This window comes from Gracilinanus agilis, chromosome 2 (genome assembly GCF_016433145.1).
Source record: "Gracilinanus agilis isolate LMUSP501 chromosome 2, AgileGrace, whole genome shotgun sequence".
Classification (NCBI taxonomy): Eukaryota; Metazoa; Chordata; class Mammalia; order Didelphimorphia; family Didelphidae; genus Gracilinanus; species Gracilinanus agilis.
Window position 1 is genome coordinate 449812816 of NC_058131.1, and position 16471 is coordinate 449829286.

At 33.8% G+C, this 16471-nt stretch overlaps 1 protein-coding gene across 1 annotated transcript in view; it reads left to right on the forward strand.

Moving 5' to 3' along the window:
• Nucleotides 1–79: 79 nt before the first annotated feature.
• The window catches only part of MIPOL1 (mirror-image polydactyly 1), a 148829-nt gene continuing 132437 nt past the window's right edge, over nucleotides 80–16471 (forward strand). The window contains exons 1-2 of the mRNA XM_044664775.1: nucleotides 80–277; nucleotides 8992–9047. The gene's annotated coding sequence lies outside the window, so the exon portion shown is untranslated. The remainder of the gene's footprint in view (nucleotides 278–8991; nucleotides 9048–16471) is intronic.

Consider the following 16471-nt stretch of genomic DNA (forward strand, 5'->3'; position numbering starts at 1 on the left):
TCTCTCTCTCTCTCTCTCTCTCTCTCTCTCTCTCTCTCTCTCTTTTTTTCTTTCTTCATTCATTCACTCATTTATTTGTTTGTTTGTTTGTTTGTTTGTTTGTTTGTTTGCCACTTGATGAAGGGGTAAGGTTCCGGCAGTGAGAAGTAGAAAGAGGCGGGGCGATGGCCATTTCTCAAGTCGTGATTGGTTATTTCAGCAGCGGCACGTCCGGTGTGGAGAAACTCTGAGTGCGCACAGTTCTCCGGGGCTGGGGGAGGTGCCGGGCTGAACGCAGGTAAAGGTTTAGCACCCTGGATTGGGAGGTCTTTCTGGGGTTGAGGGGAGGAAGCTTGATTGTGGATTCTCGCCCATCTGCTGAGCGGGTGACTCTTGAGAAGAGGGGAAATGAGACATTTGCTGCCCCGTCCTCTGGCACTTAGTCCGTGCTGCTCGCTCTCATTTGCCGCTGGGCTTTAGGGATGATGGAAAGGGGAGAGGGAAGGGACGAATGGTGTGGGAGAGGGTCCTGTCCCCTATGGCGATCTGTATGGAGGGAGAGATTTTACAGCCTTACCCTCCTTACTCCCAGTTGGATGGCATTTGGCAGCTGGGAAGCACCAGAATTTGAAAAATTGGGGTGCTTTAGGAGGATTCTTACTAAAGTGGGACCTTGAGGGTTTCGGGGCTGACTTCCACAGCAAATGTTTTGTGTTCTCGAGCAAATTATTTGCCCCTCCCTTTGCTTCAGTTATCTCATTTGTAACTTGGGAAATATCAGAAGGCTCTCTGATCAACTGGTGAAGGTTAAGGAGGAGAACTCAAGTACTTTAAACGGGGCCATTTGATAGGAGTAACATTTTGAACATCATTGCCATAGGTTCTCCTTTTATGAAGTAGTGGTGATGTTAAAAAACTGCAGTAATTGATAGTGGGGCGTAACTTTATAGCCTAAATCAGCCTAAAGCACTTTGGGAGGGGCTGGTTGAGAGTTCTGATTTAAACTACATGATGGTAACAAAGGCTAAATAGTTGAAATGAGATCAAGAATTAAGATTCTGAAATTACAGACCAGATTTTCCATCACCTTGTGGCTTGGGAATCTAGTTTAAATACAGAACTGTATACTTTGCTTTAAAATAATACTGGATTTTTGTTGTTACCCCTTTCTGACTTGGAACAGTTTTTAGTATGACATATTTTGCATATCATAAAAATAGTAAAGGTATAGGGAAGAAATTTAGTATATATAGTGACCACACACATATACATATATATGAGATGATTACCTATAATCTCAAATACATATGTATTTGAGATTATAGGTAATCATCTCATGCTATTCTCTAGGAAAAGATGGAGAGGTTTGGTTTAGAAAGGTTTATAATCAGATGGTTTTGTTATTAGTTGAATAGCTTACTCAAATAGAAGTCATAAATGGTCTGATACCAACTCAGGAAGCTATTGAGTAGTGGATGGTGGAGTCCTGTGCTGTTTAACATTTTTATCAATCACTTGAATTAATTCCTTAAGAAGTATTAGCCTCACTCCAGGTTTAGAGGAGTTAAGGAGGCAGGTTAAGTGATTTGGTCTAGCTACTCTATGAATCTGAAGTTGGTTTTGAACTCAGGCCTTCCAGACTCTAGGCCCAGGACTCTATTTACTCTGCCACTTAGTTAATTCTGGAAGAGAATAGAATTGCTCTCTTTGGCCCAGTAGTTATTAAGTCATAAATTTGGGCTTGGTGTCAGGAAAAATTTCCTGTCAATTGGTACTAGTCAGAAGTCAAATGGGCTTTTTGTCAGGTAATCCTCCTCACTGAAAATCATTAGCCAAAGGGTAAATGAGGATTCAATGAGTTTGAAGGGATTCTTGTTTGATTATTGGGTTGGACTAGGTGGCTCCCTGACTCACATACATCTTGAGTTCTTTAATTCTGTGAAGGCTGCACTTGCTTTTTGTAAAGGGGGTGGTGGGGACTTGCGGAATCTGAAATATCCTTTTTTTTGAGGAAGGAAAGGTATTCTAGACTTGTAATTTTATCCATGTAAAACTCTTGTGGAAAAATCCTTCACTGATACAGATAACTTGTCTGCAAATTATGATCTTGGGTGATTTCCCAAGGTACGAATAGGTTTTCATTTTTCTAGAGCCACACAGTTATCTATGGTCAATTAGAACACAGCTTGTTCTGATCAAAGGCTGGCCAGTTTGTTAGTCAATAATCATTTATTAAGTACCTATTCTGCACCAGTTCCTGCTGGGGATGCAATAGAAAAAGTTAGACAGCACCCTTTTTCAAGGAGCTTACAATCCAGTGGTAGAGAAGATATGCAAACAAATATATACAAAGCAACTTATGTACAGGATCAGTTATTGATTTATAGGTATAAGTTGTTGAGAGTCATATCAATTGATATAAGAAAATACTTCCTAATATTTAGATCCATTCTAAAACTGAATGGACTGCTTTAGAAGTTAAGGCCTTTAGTATTAATGGAAGTCTTCAAGAGTAGACTAAATTACTACTTGTTAAATATATCATATAGAAATTTTAAATGTAGATGTAGTTTGGATTAGATTGACTCTGAGGTCTTTTTTAACTTTAGGATATCAAGCTTCTATAATCCTTCATTTTATAGAAATCCACAGAATTGGGGGAAGTGAGATTACAGCATTATAGATTTAGAGTTGGAAGGAACCCTAGCAGTCTACTTTAAACTCCTTATTTTACAAATAAGGAAACTGAGTGAGGCCCAGGAGAAGTTATTTACTCAACATTGCAAAGGCAGTAAGTGGCAGAGCCAGGCAAACTCAGGATAAGCTGTTTCACACTGAATCCTAAATGACCCAGGAGTTCTTGAGTTCTTTTAATAATAGTTTTTAGTGGAATTAATAAATAACTCTTTTTAGCAATTTGCCAGACAATTTCATCATTATCATGTTTGAAATAAACTTTAATTTGATGATCCATTCTGCCTGGCTAAAGAGAAATATCTAGTGCAGTGATGGCGAACCTATGACACATGTGCCAAAATGATATACAGAACCCTCTCTGTGGGCACTACTGCAATCTCCCATTAGAGTTCCTTATTAGAAAGCCAGAGGGCAGAGCTGTTCCCCTTCTCATCTCCATGCACTAGAGGACATTCTTCACTTCCCCTGCCCCTCTGCCCAACATGCTGCATGAGGGTATGGTATAGATGGCAACCTGTTGATCTGTGGTGAAGGTGATTCCCTTGGTGGGGTTGGAGAGGAGCTAGATTTGAGGGAAGCAAAGCTCACAGTGTGGCATGTAGCTGGAGGGGAGCAGAGCACTGGGGGCTGATTTCCTACCCCTCTCCATATGTTCCTCTTATCATCCACCCTTCTGTTCAGCAGCCCAATGGGCTTCCTTCCTCAAGTTATAGAACCGGTTGGGTGAGGTGGGGAGAGCAGGCATGGCACTTGGGAGTCTGGGGGGGGAGTAGGGCCCAGCACTCCTAAAAGGTTCACCATCACTCATCTAGTCTATAAATGTAGGGAATTACCTTGAGAATTATTTTCCATTATAATTGCACAAGTGTGATAAACAGGTCAATTACAAAAAGTTATCCAATTTAGGGAATTACCTTGAGAATTATTTTCCATTATAGATGTAGGGAATTACCTTGAGAATTATTTTCCATTATAATTGTACAAGTGTGATAACCAGGTCAATTACAAAAAGTTATCCAACTTCAGTTGGATGGGCTCTTACTGCAGCAGCAAGACAGTCTTTAAAAAAAATTCCTCCCTAAATGCTTTACTTGGACAGCTCAGTGACTCAGTAGATAGTGTGCCAGGTCATCAGACACTAATTTGCTGTGTGACCCTGGCAAGTCACTTAATTCCTTTTGCCTCAGTTCCTCAATTGCAAAATGAGCTTCAGAAGGAAATGGCAAACCATTTCTAGTTATCTTTGCCCAGAAAATTCCAATGGGATCACAAAGAGTTGGATGATATTAAAAAACAACATAATCCAGTTATTAAAGAGATACTTGTATCCTTAGATAGTATCCTTATATTAGAATGTTAGGGACCTGAATCCTCTTCCTGCATTAGAATGTAAACACTTCATCTTTGTTTATTTCCTTATAGTTGTTCACTTATATTTACCTTTTTTATGTTCTCTTGATTCTTGTGTTTGGATTTCATAATTTCTACTTAGATCTGACTTTTTTTATCAGGAATATTTGGAAATCCTTTTATTTTATTTTTTATTTTACTTCCATTTATTCACTTATTTATCTTATTTATTATTTATTTTATTTTATTAAAGGTCTTTTTTCCCCAAAACCCCAATATAAAAATATAAACTAAAGGGAAAAATAGTATGTTTTGATTTGCATTCAGACTCCCAACAGTTTTTTCTCTGGAAGTGAATAGCATTCTTTATCATCAGTCTTTCAAAATTGTCCTGCATAACTGGGAGTAGCTAAGTCTTTCATAGTTCATCATCATACGGTATTGCTGTTATTATATACAGTGTTCTTCTGGTCTCTGCTTATTTCACTTTGCTTCAGTTCATGTGGGTCTTAACAATTTTGAAATCATCCAGCTCATTCATTATTTTTTTATAGTACAATAGTATTCTATCATCATCATTATCATCATCATATAGCACAGATTGTTCAACTATTCCCTAATTGATGTGCGTCCCCTCAATTTCCAATTAACAAAAAGAGCTGCTATAAATATTTTTTAACAAGTAGGTCCTTACCTCTCTTTTTATGATCTTTTTGGGATAAAGACCTAGTATCACAAGATCAAAGGATATGCTCAGTTTTATAGACTTTTTGGTATAATTATAAATTGCCCTCCAAAATGATTGGATCAGTTCACCATTCTATCAACACTATATTAGTGTTCCAATTTTGCTACATTCCCCTCCAACATTTATCACTTGGCTTTATGGTCATATGGGCCAATCTGTTAATTATGAAGTGGTACTTCAGTTGTTTTAATTTGCATTTTTCTAATCAAGAGTGACTGAGAACATTTTTTCATATGTTTATTGCTAGCTTTGACTTCATATAAAAACTTCATATTCTTTGATAATTTGTCTATTGAGGAATGACTTGTATTCTTGTAAATTTGGCTTAGTTTTCTATAAATTTAAGAAATGAGATCTTTGTCAGAGAAATTTGCTATAAAATTTGTTTTCCAGTTTATTGTTTCCCTTCTAATCATTACATTAATTTTGTTTGTTGAAAACCTTTTTAATTTAATATAACTAAAATTATTCATTTTGCATCTTGAGTGCTCTCTATCTTGTTTGGTTATAAATTCTTCCCTTTTACACAGATCTGTCAGGTAAGTTATTCAGTTCCACTGATTTTCTTATGATATTAACATTTAAAGCTAAATCATATATCCATTTTGACCCTATCTTTTGTGTGAGATATTGGTCTATACTTAGTTTCTGTCATAGTGTTTTGTTAAGTAGTGAGTATTTATCCCAAAAGCTGTTTTTTTTTTTTTTTTATTTACACCAGGTTGCCAAGGTCATCTACCTCTGTATATTATATATGTAATTTATTCCTTTGGTTTGCCATTCTATTTCTTAGCCAGTACCAGACTGTTTTGGTGATTGCTGCTTTATAGTATAATTTGAGATCTGCTACTGCTAAGTGACCTTTCTTCACCTTTTTTTTCATTAATTCCCTTTATATTCTTGATCTTTTGTTCTCCCAGATAAATTTTATTATTTTTTCTAGTTCTGAAAAATTATTTTTGTGTAGTTTAATTGGCATGGCACTGAAAAAGTAAATTAATTGAATTAGAATTATAATTAGCTTGGCATGTCCATGAGTAATATTTTCCCAATCGTTTAAATATGACTTTAATTGTGTGAAAAGTGTTTTGCAATTGTGTTCATATGATTCCTGTGTTTGTCTTGGCAAGTGGATTACCAGGTATTTTATGTTGTCTAGAGTTATTTTAAATGAAATTTCTCTTTCTGTCTCTTGCTTCATTGTTTTGATTTTTTTATTGTTTCTTGGTGTCTCATGAAGTCATTAGCTTCTAGTTGTCTAATTCTAATTTTTAAGGAATAGTTTATTATCATGAGCTGTTGAACTTCCTTTTTCATTTGGCCAATTCTGCTGTTATTTTGTTCTTGTATTGCGTTCATTTCTCTTCCCCATTTTTCCTCTGCCTCTCTTAATTGATTTTTGAAATCCTTTTTGAACTCTTCCAGAGCCTGAGACCAATTCATATTTTCTTTGAAGTTTTGTGTGTTTGCTTTGTTTTCATTGGCCCATTCTATGTCTGTTCCTTGCTTTTCTTTGTCTCCACAAAAATTTTCTTTTTTTCTTTTTTTTTTTTTTTTTTTTACTGTTTGCTCATTTTAATTTAACACAGTGTCAAGCATCAGTTGTCAAAGCACACTCCCTGAAAATAAGCAAAATTACCTCAAAGAGTAATTGAAGGTACATGTAACTGTTGAAACAAAGATTTTCCTACCTTTGGAATGTAGTATTATTGGATTATCTGTTGTATTTAACTTGAGGTTTATTGGTGTTGAAAGTCTTTTCTTTAGTTAACAAATATCTTAATTCTTCCTCTCCCACCCCCATCCCTTTGGGAAAAAAATTGTTTGCAACAAATTAAAAAAAAAAGTCTCATTGTACATCCTGAATCCATCAAAAGTTGAGATGATGCCAGGATGTAAAGAACTTTAAATGCCAAAATAGAAGAGTATATTTGATCCTTTAGCTAGTAGGGAGCCATCAGTTTTTTGATGACATTGTCAGAGGACTAAGAAAAGGTCATAGGATTTAACAATGAAAATATCATTGGTAATTTTGGAGGGACTAGGGGAAGAAGAAACACTGTAGGTGACTGAAAACTAAGTGGGAAGGAGAAAGGAATTAGGATTTTCTAGTTCATTGGTCATATATAGGAGGATATCGAGGGAATGGTAGAATCATGTAAAGGATCTAAACATTTTTTTTCTTCTTTAAAGTAGAGAAGATCCAGCATTTTTGAACACCTTTAGGAAGGAACTAATACATAAGGAGATACTGAAAATTAGGTTGAGGTAAAGAGAAGACAAACAAAAGGACAAACTCCTAAGTGATATAGGAGGGTATGGGAACAAATCTAAAAGTAGAAGAGTTGATGTAACCAAGAATCACCACATCCTTTAAGATTAGATCAAAAGCGAAGAGTCTGAGGAATGATAACTGAAAACTCTAAAGACTATTTAATGCTGTTTCTGAGCTGTGAGTGATATTTTAAAAATCATGGAGGATGGAAAAATATTATAGAATTAGAGATAGGGAAACTATTATGATTTTAGAAGGAAGAAAATGAATGAAATCTTGATTTTCCCTTTGATTCCTGACAAAATTCCATAATGTCTTATTTAAGATGTATAGTGAATATTTAGAAAAAGAAAAATGATCACAAAAAGTGAAAATAATGTTGTGAAGAACCTATCATGCCATATTAACTTCATTTTCTTTTTTGTTGGGGTTAATAGGATGGGCAAATGGCATAGTTGTTCTTAGATTCAGAGAAATCTTTATTCAAGTCGATGCTGGTCCTTTAATACCTTTGTGGCCACAGGTAAATGACTTTGCCTCTCAATACTCCGGGTAACTGTCTAAGACTATAAATGTATTGCTGATTTATGTAGGTAGAAGGAGTTTTCACATGGAAAGGTCCCAACATCAATAAAATAACAGGTTCAGATTCCCCTCCTCCTCATTTCCCAGCAACAAACAAGTAAATCTAGAGTCATAGATCAGAGGAATGCTATAATGTTTACCTAGCTTTTAGTGAAGAAATTAATTAAGTCTCTCATTCTGTTGTGGAGATGGAGAGATGGAGAGATGCAGGCTAGATAGTAATACAATTAGATGTTTATTAACCAGATACTGAGAGTACTTAGTGTTTCATCAATTTGGAAGAATATTGTTCCCCATGCATACATAGTAGGCCCTGTACTTTTTTTTTTAACATTAACATTTTAAAATTTAACATTTTTTAACATTAACATTAATAGTCACAATTTAATATACGTTGTTTAGCATTGTAGTTTTGAAGTCCAAATTTATTAAGTTGTTTTCCATTTTTTTCCAAATGTGCATTTGCTTCATCTGTACTTAGAATACTTGAGGGAAATTTTCCTGAATAAGTCTGAAGTACAGTAGTTAAGAGTTTTTTTTAAGTTGTATTTTGCTTCTTAATCCTTGTATTTATTATCATATTATCTTTTCATCATTGTTTAATTAGTTTCCATTCAGCTGAGGAAATGTATGGATCTATTAATAATTTATGTTTTATGTGCTTAGGATTATTATTAAGGATTCAGTTTTTATTACATAGGATTCATTTTTGTTAGATTGGTAAATTGATTGCTGAATTGATAATGTGCCTGATAGTTCATCTTATACAAAGATTGGTTTGTTTCATATAGAGATAAGCATATAATTTATATGCTGATAGTTAACATTTTTTTTTTTAACCCTTGTACTTCGGTGTATTGTCTCATAGGTGGAAGAGTGGTAAGGGTGGGCAATGGGGGTCAAGTGACTTGCCCAGGGTCACACAGCTGGGAAGTGGCTGAGGCTGGGTTTGAACCCAGGACCTCCTGTCTCTAGGCCTGACTCTCACTCCACTGAGCTATCCAGCTGCCCCCTGATAGTTAACTTTTGAAATTTCTCTTGAGGAAAATTATACATTTATTTTGTGGGGTTCATCTCCTTAGATTAGCAATGACAAAAACCTGAAGGTATATATATCTGGAGTCCTGGACCCCACAAATTTGGGAATATCATGTACTCAGCAGCTCATGCAATTTGAAGCTTTCCCCTTTTGAGTAGGCTGTTTCACTCTAATGGATAGTTTTTGGTTATGAAGAGTGATTTGTATATGAATGTGTGTATTGTATGTACACACATGTGTATGTGCAGAGGTTAGATAAATAAATTTTAGATGTAATTTTTTTAATCAAGAGAATTCAGATTAGTTTTTATTTTGTAGGAAATAAAGTTTCATCAAGAGAATCCTGAAAAGATCTTTAGTAATACTATATTAAGGTAAGAGAGCATCTTTTATCTTTAAAAGAACATGTCATATAATAGGATTTTAGCAGTTATAAAAAGAGCTTGTATTCTTGAATGTCATTTGAATGGTACTGTTTTAAAAAAGTGTTGCAACTGCATGTTTCTACATGAATTTTCATGGATATTTAGATCCAGTGGTCTACATATTTTATAATCCAAAGGTATTTAGACTCCTTCTGCATTGTGTAGTTTCTCCAAAGTATTTTTAAAGTACTAATTACATCTTTTCCCTCTCATCAATCTTGAAAATAATTAATAATGTAATATTTTTTGAAGTATTAGAGCAAGGAATATGAATTACTTTACAAGTTTAACAGAAATTTATGCAATGCTATAATTTATGTTTAACCAATTACCAGCTTGGATGCTGCATATTTTATATATTATAAGTTTCCAAAGTATTACATTTTATTCAATGGCATGAGCTGGCACAGTAGGTAAGATTGCTTTAATTCATTTTGATAAGTGAGATGCTGCTTAGGGGGTTTATTCATAAAAACTCAAGAGAAGATTTGGCATGTTAGCCAATATACAAAGAGAGGCTGAAAATTAGGCTGAGGTAGAGAGAGGGCAATCAAAAGGGCAAGCTCCTGAATGACATATGGGAACAAAGACAAAATTAGAAGTGATGTTACCAATTGTTACCTCATCCTTTGAGATTAGAACAAAGGAATCAGATTATAGATACTTAGTAATTCTTAATTTAGAAGAGGCCCTAAGCTCAATATTATATTCTTTTTGTCATTTTGTATTGTGTACAAGTCAATTAATTTAAGATAGTATATAATTTGTGTCTTATATTTTAATATAAAATAGTTATATCAGAATGCATTATAGTATTAATTTAATAAATTAAATTACTGATTTAATATTATTAATTTATAAAGTATTATATTTCTCTAAAATGTGTACTAGATCTTATTGATTTCCCATGGTATGTGAAAGGCTTTCTCTCATATTTAACATAAATTAATTTTTACACAAAATGTACCCATTTTGATTTCTGTTTAAATATTTTTTTTTGTCAAATAATGTATGAAAAAGTCTTATGACTAATGTGTGGATTGGTTTACAAAACTATATCTGATCCTGAATACTCATCTTCAAAAGTATAGTCTCCATTTTTCCCAAGATCTTTTTTTTAAAACCATCTATTTATTTATTTATTCATTCATTCATCCATTTATTTATTTATTTATTTGTTTGTTTGTTTGTTTGCTTGTTTGTTTATTTTAAACCCTTACCTTCCGTCTTGGAGTCAATACTGTATATTAGCTCCAAGGCAGAAGAGTGGTAAGGGTAGGCAATGGGGTTCAAGTGACTTGCCCAGGGTCACACAGCTGGGAAGTGCCTGAGGTCATATTGAATCTAGGACCTCCTGTCTCTAGGCCTGATTCTCAATCCACTGAGTTACCCAGCTGCCCTCTGGAAGAAAGAATTAAAAGGAAATTAAAAGCAATGTTAATAGCTTGAAAAGCTTAAAGTATAAACACACATAAATAATAAAATACATAAATAGGAATAATGTGATATTATAAATATATATCACGGCAAAAATAAGTAATATATTACATATTACCTATAATGAATAATCTCACAGCAAAAACTTAACTGGATAACCGATGAAGGAGAAAAAATTTAAGTCATTGGATTTTCTGAATATCATAATCAAAAAGAGCCTAGGCATCAATTTCAACAAATCTTGAAAAGAAAACTGCCCAAATCTCTTAGAATCAAAACCACCAATTTCTTTTTGAAAGAAACCCCAAAAGGAAATTTCCCAGAAATATCATATCCAAACCTCAAAGCTTCCAGGTCAAAGAAAAAATACAGCAAGCATCCAGAAAGAAAGAATTCAAGTATCAATGAGCCATAGTCAAAATCACACATGATTTAGCAACCACTAGTATAAAGCAGCAGAGAACTTGGAATACAATATTCCAGAATGCAAAGGATATAGGCCTGCAGCCAAGAATAACTTGCCCAGAAAAACTGATTATACCCTACAGGAAAATAAATGTATCTTAAATGAAATAGAGTACTTCCAAAGCTGTCAATGTCTGAAATTCCAATACAAAAGTGAAGAGATGCATAAAAAGGTAAAAGAGAATAAACAATGATAAAGAACTAAACAAGGANCTTCCTTCCTTCCTTCCTTCCTTCCTCCCTTCCTTCCTTCCTTCCTTCCTTCCTCTCTCTGTCTCTTTTTTCCTTTCCTTTCCTACCTTCTACTGTTACTCTTACCATTTGAATGTCTGAAACTCACTAACGTGAAATGAACTAGAGAAGACCTTTTTTTGTATCATTAGACTCCTTTGGCATTCTTATCAGAATAATGTCTTTAAATGCATAAAATTATATCTGTCTATCTGTATAATTACAAGGGGAACCAATTTTGGCAATGTAGCAAAATACTATCTAGTATCATGGACTCCTCATTAAGATCTCCTGCATTATAGCAATGTTTAAATGCAAGACTCATTCTTTTTTTTCTGAGACCATTTTCTTCATATAATTATGTATCAAAAATTACTTGATTTTCTGTTTCAAAAAGTTTTGAATGTCAAAGTCTATACAGCTCTGCTTATTTCATATGCCACAAAGTGTATATTGTGTTGAATGAATGTTTATGAAAAACTTTGACATCTTTAGGGGAATAGTTAAACAGAGAATCAATTTTTTTTCATCACTAAAATCCATCCACAAAATTTTACTGTGATGTCTCATTGTGACATAGAGATGATTAAGTTCTTAAAGGCTATGCACCGGAATGTAAGATTTGGCAGATTCCATCATGGTGGGAAGGTTTTAAGACATCCTTGTATTAAAGGAGCAGCAAATTTAAATATAGACTCATCACCAGTAGGTTGACCAGAGTGACCCATAAAGAAAGAAATAGAATGACCTTCAGTTGTATACAGTTCTCTTCCTCTTCCACAGTCTATGGTAGAATTGTGGGAAAGAATGACTCCATTTTAGATGTTTTGCAAACTTTAATTTAACTGCTAAGTTATTTTAATATGAGCTATTTGTGCATTTACATATGAAGGAAGGAACTAAGCTACTTCAATACTGATAGTCTCACATTAATAAAACCAGAAGATAAAAAGAAATTCATTGGAAGGATGGCTTATGGGTTCTTCTGAGAGATAAAGCAGTTAGCAGAATTGATTTAAATAAGGGCTTAAAGGTAATAAAACATCACTTTATGTAACATTTAGACATCTTGTCTTGTACTGCTCATGATGATCATTAAAAAAAGATCACTAGGAAGATAATTCTAATCCTCTTGTTAACATCTCTTAAGGAAGATAAAGCATAATCAAAATATACTTTGATACTTGATGAAATTTTATTATGAAAATGGTCATAAGAGAAGATGAGAAAATAAGGGATAGGGACTCAATCATGTGATTTTCTGGATAGTGAAATGTCCTCTACTAATACAGCATTTTTTTTTGCAACTTAAAGAATGAGATTCTCAGAGTTCATGAACATGGAAGTAATGCTTTTGTGGGTGATTGCAAGATCAAGGGAATGATTGTTTTTATGTGTGGCTGCTGTGGGAGGTAAAGATGTTAGAGGAAGTATCAGTATGCATATTGAATTCCCCTGGTGTGCTGAAAGGCCAAGGAGGCTATATTATCAGGAGAAATCCAGGTCTAAAATATTAAAGGAATGAGAAAGGAAAACACTTTAGATGAAAGCAAGATAATTTTCTAAGGTAAAGTCATTCATTTCTCTGAACACAGTGGAAGCATTGTGTAGCATTAGAATGGGATATTGGGGGTAAAGGAGTTTTGTTAGAAATAGGAAAACAGATATATTAAGATGGCTATCTATAGTAATAAGTCAAGAAAAAGAAATTGATGAAATAATCATAAGCAAAGAGGAAACAAAGTTAGTACTTTTGCAGATATGATGGTTGACTAGGAGAACCATAAAGAAGTCAAAAATTATTTGAAACAAATAACTTTTTTAAAGTTGCAGGATATAAAATCAATATTCACAAATTCTCAGAATTTTTATAAATTATCAAGAAAACTCAGCAGGAAGAGTTAGAAATAGAAGTTCTTTTTAAAATGACTATAAAAAATATAAAATATTCGGGAGTCAGTTTAACACAGGAACTCTTAGAAGTACAACTATAAAATATTCTTTATGGATTTAAATAATTGGAGTAATATAACTGACAATACTATCAGAACTAACTTACTTATTTGTTGCCATATCAATCAGAGTTCCATAGGTTTACTTTATGGCATTAGGAAAATGATAATTCAGGTGGAGGAACAAAAGGACAAGAATCTCAAGGGAAATAATGAAAAAAAAGTGGGCCTAGCTGTACCAGCTATCAAACTAACCCACAAAACAATAGTAATAAATAGGTTGGCTATTAGAACACATTAGTTACACAACATATAAATGAACACAGCATTTAAACCTAAGTCCCCAGCTATGGGGGTAAAGAACTCACCATTTGATAACAGTTCTAAATTATCAACTGAGAAAACTGGTAGATACTCATTTTTACACCAACAAATGATACCATATAATCAGGATAAGCTGCAAATGATGTATATTTTAGACATAAAGAGTGAGATCATAAACAGAGGGGCAAGGAAGAAATTATCTTTCATGATCATTTTTGATTCATGATCCAGCAAGGGCTAGAGAAGATAACAGGAGGTCAAATGAGTGGTTTTATTCATTTAAGATTAATTTTTTTTTCATAAAGCCAACAAAGCTAAAATTAGAAGGAAGTCAGTTAGCTGAGATTTTTTTTTTTTGCAGCTAAATTTCCCTGATAAGGGTTTTGTTTCCAAGATATATAAGGAATTGAGTCAAATTTATATAAGAACCATTCCTCAGTTGGTAAATGGTCAAAGCATATTTTAGAGGAAAAAATCCAATATGATGAATGTTAGGCTGACTCTCAGAGGTTCTATAATTTGCATTTCTCAAATTCACTTTGACTGAAGCATAAAGTGTGTGTGGTAGATATGAAATACTCCTAAAATATAGATTTAAACTAAATTATGAAGATTATGAAGTGTCCAACAGAGCAATTGTATATAATTGAAATTCCTTGAGCAGGTGAATGATGTGATCATACCTATGCTTTTATTTTATTTTATTTAAGTATTTTTCCATGGTTACGTGATTAATGTTCTTTTCCTAAACTTTTCCCTTGCCCTCTTCCCTCCTCTCAGAGTCAACAAGCAGTTCCACTGGGTTGTACATGTATTATCACTCACTACCTATTTCCATATTAGCCATTTTTGTAATAAAGTAATCTTTTAAAAATCAAAAACCTCACATCCTATACCCATATATATAAATAAGTCATAAATCAAATGTTTTCCTTCTGTGTTTCTATCCCAACAGTTCTTTCTCTCAATGTGGATAGCGTTCCTTCTTATAAGTCCCTTGGAATTGTCCTGTATCATTGTATTGCTATTAGTGGCAAAGTCAGTTACATATGATTGTCTCATAATGTTTCAGTTTCTGTGTATGATGCTCTCCTGGTTCTGCTCAGTTTACTCCGTATCAGTTCATGGAGGCCTTTTTAGTTCATATGAAAATCAAACAATCTATCATCCCTTATTATACAGTAGTATTCAGTCACTATCATATACCACAATTTGTTCAGCCATTTCCCAATCAAGGGACACTCCCTCACTTTCCAATTTTTTTCCACCACAAAGACTGTGGCTATGGATATTTGTGTTATTATTATTATCTCTTTGGGGTCCAAATCCAGCAGTGGTATGGCTGGATCAAAGGGTATGCATTCTTTTAAAGACCTTTGGGCATAATTCAAATTGCCTTCCAAAATGGTTGGTTCTATTCACAACTCCACCAGCAATGCATTAGAGCCCCAATTTTGCCACATCCCTTCCAGCATTTATTACTTTCCTTTGCTGTCATATTGGCCAATCTGCTAGGTGTGAAGTGGTACTTTAGAGTGGTTTCGTTTTGCAATTTTCTAATCAGGAGAGGTTTTAGAACACTTTCATGTGCTTATTGATAGTTTTGATTTCTTTATCTGAAAACTGCCTATCCATATCCTTTGACCATTTGTCAATTGGGGAATGGCTTGATTTTTTTGTACAATGGAAGTAGCTCCTTATTGATTTGAGAAATTAGATCTTTGTCAGAGGTTTTTGATGTAAAGATTTTCCCCCAACTTGTTGCTTTCCTTCTCTAATTTTGGTTGCATTGGTTTTGTTTGTATTTTTAGTTTAATATGATCAAAATTATTTATTTTACATTTTGTAATGTTCTCTACCTCTTGCTTGGGCTTAAATTCCTTCCTTTCCCATAGATCTGACAGGTAAACTATTTTATGTTCACTAATTTAGTTATGATTTCACTCTTTATATAAAGTCATTTACCCATTTTGAATTTATTTTGGTATCAGGTGTGAGATGTTGATCTAATCCTAATCTTTCCCCATACTGTTTTCCAATTTTCCCAGCAGTTTTTGTCAAATAGTGAGTTCATGTTCCAAAAGTTGTGGTCTCTGGGGTTTATCAAACACTACTTTGCTGAGGTCATTTACCTCTAGTCTATTCCATTTATCCACACTTCTATCTCTTAGCCAGTACCATATTGTTTTGATGATCACTGCTATGTAGTACAGTTTCAGATCTGGTACTAGGGCCTCCATCCTTCACATTTTTTTTCATTATTTACCTTGATATTCTTGATCTTTTGTTCTTCCAGATTAACTTTGTTTAAATTTTTTCTAATTATATAAATAAGTTTTTTTTGGTAGTTTGATAGGTATGGCACTGTATAAGTAAATTAGCTCATCCTACCCATGTAATTAATACAATTAATATTTTTCCAGTTGTTTAGATTGAGTTTTATTTGTGTGAAAAGTGTTTTGTAGTTGCATTCATGTAATTCCTGAGTTTGTCTTGACATATAGATTCCCAAATATTTTATATTGTCTAGAGCAGTGATGGGCAAACTTTTTAAAGAGGGGGCCAAAAGAAAGGAAATGCTCATCTTTCAGTCTGTTTCTAAGGCAACTCTTTTGAAGTTTCATTGTATTGTATCCTACTCATTGTATTCATCAGCTTAGGAATAATGTCGAACATTTCAGGGGGCTACATCTGGCCCGAGGGCCTGTAGTCTGCCCATTACTGGTCTAGAGTGATTTTAAATGGAGTTTCTCTTTCTAACTCTTGCTACTGATTTTTGTTGGAAATATATAGAAGTGCTGATTTATGTGGGTTTATTTTGTATCCTGCAACTTTGCTAAAGTTGTTGATTATTTTCACTAGCTTTTTAGTTGAACTCTAGGATTTTTAAGTATATCATAATATCATCTGCAAAGAGTGATAGTTTAGTTTTCTCATTGCCTGCTTTAATCCCTTCAATTTCTT